An 8,024-nucleotide genomic window follows, 5' to 3' on the forward strand; every position below is an offset into this window, starting at 1 on the left:
TTGTCTGTTTTTTTCTTTTTGATATTGAGTTGAATGAGCTGTTTACATATTTTGGATATAAATCCCTTATTAGACATATCATTTGCAAATATATTCTCCCATTCAGTAGGTTGCCTTTTCTTTGTGTTGATGTTTTTTTTTGCTGTGCTAAAGCTTTTAAATTTAATTAAGTCTCATTGTTTATTTTCATTTTTATTTCCCTTGTCTGAGTAGACAGATCTGAAAATTATTGCTAAGACTTATGTCAAAGAGTGTTATGCTTATGTTTTATGGTTTTCAGTATTACATTTAGGTCTTTAATCCAGTTTAAGTTTATTTCTGTGTATGGTGTGAGAAAATGTACTAATTTCATTCTTTTATGTATAGCTGTCCAGTTTTCCTAGCACAACTTGTTGAAGAGACTATCTTTTCTCCTTTTGCTTCTTTTGTCATAAATTAATTGACCATATGTGCATGGGTTTGTTTCTGGGGTCTCTATTCTGTTCCATTGATCTATATATCTGTTTTTTTGTGCCAGTCCTATACTGTTTTGATTACAGTAGACTTATAGCATAATCTGAAGTCAAGGAGCATGATACCTCCAGCTTTTTTCTTTTATCTCAAGATTGCTTTGGCTCTTCAGGGTCTTTTGTGGCTCCACATAAATTTTAGGATTATTTGTTCTAGCTCTGTGAAAAATGTCATGGGCATCATGACAGTAATTGCATTAAGTCTGTAGACTGTTTTGTGTGGTATGAACATTTTAACAATATTAATTTTTCAATCCAAGAGCATGAGACATCTATCAATTTTGCTGTATCATCTTCATTTCCTTCATCAAAATTTTATAGTTCTCAGAGTTGGGGTCTTGGTTAAATTTATTCCTAGATATTTTATTCTTTTTGCTGTGATTTTAAGCAGGATTGTTTTCTTGCTTTCTCTTTTTGATAGTTCTTTATCAGTGTATAGAAAAGCAAAATATTTTTGTACGTTAATCTTGTATCTTGAAACTGTATTGAATTCATTTATTAGTTCTAATAGCTTTTTGGTGGAAACTTTAGGTCTTTCTGTCATCTGCAAATAGTGACAGTTTTACATCTTTCTTTTCAATTTGGATGTCTTTTATTTCTTTTTCTTGTCTGATTGCTGTAGCTAGGACTTCCAATACTATGTTGAATAATATGGGCATCCTTGTCTTGTTCCTAATTTTAGAGGAAAAGTTTTCATATTTTCACCATTGGTTATGATGTTGGGTGTGAGTTTGTCATGAATGGACTTTATTATGTTGAGACATGCTCCCTCTATGCCAACTTTGATAGGAGTTTTTATCATGAACTGTTGTTGAATTTTGTCAAATGTTTAATCTGCATCCATTGGGATGATCATGTGATATTTATCCTTCATTTTTTTATGTGGTGTATCACATTGATTCATTTGTGGATACTGAACTATCCTTGCATGCCTGGAATAAATCCCACTTGATCATGGTGTATGATTCTTTTTACATATTGTTGAATTTGGTTTGCTAGTATTTTGTTGAGGATTTTTGCATTTATGTTCACTGGAGACACTGGCCTGTAATTCTATATATATATATATATATATATATATATATATTTTTTTTTTTTTGGTAGTTTCTTTGTCTGATTTTTGTATTAGGGTAATGGTGGCCTTGTAGAATGAATTTGGGCGTGTTCCCTCCTCTTCAATTTTTTGGAATAGTTTGCAAAGGATAGGTATTAACTCTTCTTTGTATGTTTGGTAAAATTTCCCTGTGGAGCTGTCTGGTTCTGAACATTTGTTTGTTGGAAGTTTTTGATTACTGATTAAATTTTAATACTAGTATTTGGTCAATTCAGATTATCAATTTCTTCCTGATTCAGCCTGGAAGATTGTATGTTTAGAAATTTATCTATTTCTTCTAGGTTGTCCAATTCATTGGCATATTATTGTTCATTGCATTCTCTTATGATTTTTGTATCTCTGTGACATCAGTTGTAATTTCTCCTCTTTCATTCTTATTTACTTGCACCCTTTCTCTTTTTTCTTAATGAGCCCAGTTAAAACTTATCAATTTTATTTATTTTTTTAAAAAAAGAGCTCTTGGTTTCATTGATATTTTCTATTGTTTTTAGTTTCTATTTATTTCTGCTCTGATCTTTATTATTTCCTTCCTTCTGATGACTTTGGGCTTTGCTTATTCTTCTTTTTCTAATTCCTTTAGATGACGAGTTAGGGTGTTTATTTAAGGATTTTCGTTTCTGCTGAGGTAGGCCTGTATCTCTGTAAACTTTTCTCTTATAACTGCTTTTGCTGCATTCCATAGATTTTGGAACGTTGTGTTGTTGTTTTTAAATTTTTTTGTCTCAAGATATTTTCTTTGATTTCTTTGTTGAAATCAAACAATGTTTTTAGTAGAATGTTGTTTACTATCCATGTGTTTGTGTTTTTCCCAGTTTTCTTCCTTAATTAATTTCTAGTTTCTTATTGTTGTGGTCAGAAATAAAGCTTGATATAATTTCTATACTCTTAAAAAAGTTGAGACTTGTTTTATGGCCTAGTATATGATCTATCCTGGAGAAAGTTCCTGAAAATAATGCATATTCAGCTGTTTTGTTTTTGTTTTTTAAATTTTCATTTATTTATTATTTTTTCTTATTAGTCATCCCTTTTATACAAATCAGTGTATACATGTCAATCCCAATCTCCCAATTCATCCCACCACCACCCCCCACTGCTACTTTCCCCCCTTGGTGTCCATACATTTGTCCTCTACATCTGTGTCTCAGTTTCTGCCCTGCAAACCGGTTCATCTGTACCATTTTTCTAGGCCCACATATATATGTTAATATACGATATTTGTTTTTCTCTTTCTGACTTACTACACTCTGTATGACAGTCCCTAGATGCATCCACATCTCTACAAATGACCCAATTTCATTCCTTTTTATGGCTGGGTAATATTCCATTGTATATATGTCCCACGACTTCTTTATCCATTCATCTGTCGATGGGCATTTAGGTTGCTTCCATGACCTGGCTATTGCAAATAGTGCTGCAATGAACATTGGGGTGCATGTGTCTTTTTGAGTTATGTTTTTCTCTGGGTATATACCTAGTAGTGGGAATGCTGGGTCATATGGTAATTCTATTTTTAGTTCTTTAAAGAACCTCCATACTGTTCTCCATAGTGGCTGTATCAATTTATATTCCCACTAACAGTGCAGGAGGGTTCCCTTTTCTCCACACTCTCTCCAGCATTTGTTGTTTGTAGATTGTCTGATGATGCCCATTCTAACTGGTGTGAGGTGATACCTCACTGTAGTTTTGATTTGCATTCCTCTAATAATTAGTGATGTTCAGCAGCTTTTCATGTGCTTCATGGCCATCTGTATGTCTTCTTTGCAGAAATGTCTATTTAGGTCTTCTGCCCATTTTTGGATTGGGTTGTTTGTTTCTTTAATATTGAGCTGCATGATCTGTTTTTACATTTTGGAGATTAATCCTTTGTCCGATGATTCATCTGCAAATATTTTCTCCCATTCTGAGGGTTGTCTTTTGGTCTTGTTTATGGTTTCCTTAGCTGTGCAAAAGATTTTAAGTTTCATTAGGTCTCATTTGTTTCTTTTTGTTTTTATTTCTATTACTCTAGGAGATGGATCAAAAAAGATCTTGCTGTGATTTATGTCAAAGAGTGTTCTTCCTATGTTTTCCTCTAAGAGTTTTATAGTGCCCAGTCTTACATTTAGGTCTCTAATCCATTTTGAGTTTATATTTGTGTATGGTGTTAGGAAGTGTTCTAATTTCATTCTTTTACATGTAGCTGTCCAGTTTTCCCAGCACCACTTATTGAAGAGACTGTCTTTTCTCCACTGTATATCCTTGCCACCTTTGTCATAGATTAGTTGTCCATAGGTGCATGGGTTTATCTCTGGGCTTTCTATCCTGTTCCATTTATCTATATTTCTGTTTTTGAGGCAGTACCATATTTTCTTGATTACTGTAGCTTTGTAGTATAGTCTGAAGTCAGGGAGTCTGATTCTTCCAGCTCCGTTTGTTTTCCCTCAAGACTGCGTTGGCTATTTGGGGTCTTTTGTGTCTTCATACAAATTTTACTATTTTTTTTCTAGTTCTGTAAAAAATACCATTGGTAATCTGATGGAGATTGCATTAAATCTGTAGATTGCTTTGGATAGTAGAGTCATTTTCAAAATATTGATTCTTTCAATCCAAGAACATGGTATATCTCTCCATCTGTTGGTATCATCTTTAATTTCTTTCATCAGTTTCTCATAGCTTTCTGCATATAGGTTTTTTGTCTCCCTAGGTAGGTTTATTCCTAGTTATTTTATTCTTTTTGTTGCTCTGGTAAATGGGAGTGTTTCCTTAATTTCTCTTTCAGATTTTTCATCATTAGTGTATAGGAATGCAAGAGATTTCCTGCATTAATTTTGTAACCTGCAACTTTACCAAATTCACTGATTAGCTCTAGTAGTTTTCTGGTGGCATCTTTAGGGTTCTCTATGTATAGTATCATGTCATCTGCAAACAGTGACAGTTTTACTTCTTTTCCAGTTTGTATTCCTTTTATTTCTTTTTCTTCTCTGATTGCCATGGCTAGGACTTCCAAAACTATGTTGAATAATAGTGGTGAGAGTGGACATCCTTGTCTTGTTCCTGATCTTAGAGGAAATGCTTTCAGTTTTTCACCATTGAGAAGGATGTTTGCTGTGGGTTTGTCATATATGGCTTTTATTATGTTGAAGTAGGTTCCCTCTATGTCTACCTTCTGGAGAGTTTTTACTATAAATGGGTGTTGAATTTTGTCAAAAGCTTTTTTGGCATCTATTGAGATGATCATATGTTTTTTATTCTTCAATTTGTTAATATGGTGCATCACATTGGTTTATTACCATATATTGAAGAATCCTTGCATCTCTGGGATAAATCCCACTTGATCATGGTGTATGATCCTTTTAATGTGTTGTTGGATTCTGTTTGCTAGTATTTTGTTGAGGAATTTTGCATCTATATTCATCAATTCATCAGTGATATTGGTTTGTAATTTTTTTTTTTTGTAGTATCTTTGTCTGGTTTTGGTATCAGGGTGATGGTGGCCTCATAGAATGAGTTTGGGAGTTTTCCTTCCTCTGCAATCTTTTGGAAGAGTTTGAGAAGGATGGCTGTGAGCTCTTCTCTAAATGTTTGATAGAATTCACCTGTGAAGCCATCTGGTCCTGGACTTTTGTTTGTTGGAAGATTTTTAATCACAGTTTCAATTTTATTACTTATGATTGGTCTATTCATATTTTCCGTTTCTTCCTGGTTCAGTCTTGGAAGGTTATACCTTTCTAAGAATTTGTCCATTTCTTCCAGGTTGTCCATTTTCTTGGCATAGAGTTGCTTGTAGTAGTCTCTTAGGATGCTTTGTGTTTCTGCCGTGTCTGTTGTAACTTCTCCGTTTTCATTTCTTATTTTATTGATTTGAGTCCTTTCCCTCTTTTTCTTGATGAATCTGGCTAATTGTTTATCAATTTTGTTTATCTTCTCCAAGAACCACCTTTTAGTTTTATTGGCCTTTGCTATTGTTTTCCTTGTTTCTATTTCATTTATTTCTGCTCTGATCTTTATGATTTCTTTCCTTCTGCTAACTTTGGGGGTTTTTTGTTCTTCTTTCTCTAGTTCCTTTAAGTGTAAGGTTAGATTGTTTGAGACTTTTCTTGTTTCTTGAGTTAGGCTTGTATAGCTATAAACTTCCCTCTTAGAACTGCTTTTGCTGCATCCCATAGGTTTTGGATCATCGTGTTTTCATTGTCATTTTTCTCCAGGTCTTTTCTGATTTCCTCTTTGATTTCTTCAGTTATCTCTTAGTTACTTATTAACGTATTGTTTAGCCTCCATGTGTTTTTGTTTTTTATGTTTTTTTTTCCCCATAATTGATTTCTAATGTCATAGCATTGTGGTCAGAAAAGATGCTTGATATGATTTCAATTTTCTTGTATTTACTGAGGCTTAATTTGAGACCCAAGGTGTGATCTATCCTGGAGAATGTTCCATGCGCACTTGAGAAGAAAGTGTAATCTGCTGTTTTTGGATGGAATGTCTTATAAATATCAATTAAATCTACCTGGTCTATTGTGTCATTTATAGCTTGTGTTTCCTTATTAACTTTCTATTTGGATGATCTGTCCATTGGTGTAAGTGAGGTGTTAAAGTCCCCCACTATTGTTGTGTTACTGTTGATTTCCTCTTTCAGAGCTGTTAGCAGTTGCCTTATGTATTGAGGTGCTCCTATGTTGGGTGCATATGTGTTTATAATTGTTATACATTCATCTTGGATTGATCCTTTGATCATTATGTAGTGTTCTTCCTTGTCTTGTAACATTCTTTATTTTAAAGTCTATTTTATTGGATATGAGTATTTGTACTCCATCTTTCTTTTGATTTCCATTTGCATGGAATATCTTTTTCCATCTACTCACTTTCAGTCTGTATATGTCCCTAGGTCTGAAGTCGTTCTCTTCTAGACAACATATAAATTGGTCTTGTTTTTGTAACCATTCAGCAAGCCTGTGTCTTTTGCTTGGAGCATTTAATCCATTCACAATTATGGTTATTTGCAATATGTTTGTTACTATTACCATTTTCTTAATTGTTTTGGGTTTGTTTTTGTAGGTGCTTTTTCCCTCATGTGTTTCCCTCTTAGAGAAGTTCCTATAGCATTTGTTTTACAGCTGGTTTGGTGGTGTTGAATTCTGTTAGCTTTTGCTTGTCTGTAAAGCTTTTGATTTATCCATCAAATCTGAATGAGATCCTTGCTGGGTAGAGTAATCTTAGTTGTAGGTTCTTCCCTTTCATCACTTTAAATATGTCCTGCCCCTCCCTTCTGGCTTGTAGAGTTTCTGCTGAGAAATCAGCTGTTAACCTTATGGCAGTTCCCTTGTATGTTATTTGTCATTTTTCCCTTCGTGCTTTCAATAATTTTTCTTTGTCTTTAATTTTTGCCAATTTGGTTACTACGTATCTAGGCATGTTTCTCCTTGGGTTTATCTTGTTTGGGACTCTCTGCACTTCCTGGACTTGGGTGACTCTTTCCTTTCCCATGTTATGGAAGTTTTTGACTATAACCTCTTCAAATATTTTCTCAGGTCCTTTCTCTCTCTCTTCTTTGGGACCCCTATAATGCAAATGTTGTTGTGTTTAATGTTGTCCCAGAGGTCTCTTAGGCTGTCTTCATTACTTTTCATTCTTTTTTCTGTTCCGCAACAGTGAACTCCACTATTCTGTCTTCCAGGTCACTTATCCATTCTTCTGCCTCAGTTATTCTGCTATTGATTCCTTCTAGTGTATTTTTCTTTTCAGTTATTGTATTGTTCATCTCTGTTTTTTTGCTCTTTAATTCTTCTAGATCTTTGTTAAACATTTCTTGCATCTTCTCGATCTTTGCCTCCATGCTTTTTCCGAGGTCCTGGATCATCTTCACTATCATTATTCTGAATTCTTTTTCTAAAAGATTGCTTAGCTCCATTTCGTTTAGTTGTTTTTCTGGGGTTTTATCTTGCTCCTTCATCTGGTACATAGCCCTCTCCCTTTTCATCTTGTCTATCTTTCTGTGAATGTGTTTTTTTCTCTGCTGTTTTTGAATGGAATGTCTTGTAGGTCTCTGTTAAATTCAACAGGTCTAATGTGCCATTTAAGACCACTCTTTCCTCATTGATTTTCTCTCTGGGTGATTTGTCCTTTCATGTAAGTGGGGTATTAACGTTGCCTGCTATTATTTTATTATCATCAATTTCTCCCATTTTGTCTGTTAATATTTGCTTAACAAATGTAGGTGATCTTATTTTAGGGGTGTATATATTTATAAATGTTATATCTTCTTCCTATATTTATCTCTTTATCATTATATAATGTGCTTCTTTATCTTTTGTTATAGATTTTATTTTATAATATTTTTCTGGGTATTGCTACCCCTGCTGTCTGGTTTGCATTGTTTGCATGGAATGCCTTTTTCCATCATTTCTCTTTTAGTCTCTGTGTGTCTC

This window comes from Stenella coeruleoalba (genome assembly GCF_951394435.1).
Source record: "Stenella coeruleoalba genome assembly, chromosome: 11".
Taxonomy (NCBI): Eukaryota; Metazoa; Chordata; class Mammalia; order Artiodactyla; family Delphinidae; genus Stenella; species Stenella coeruleoalba.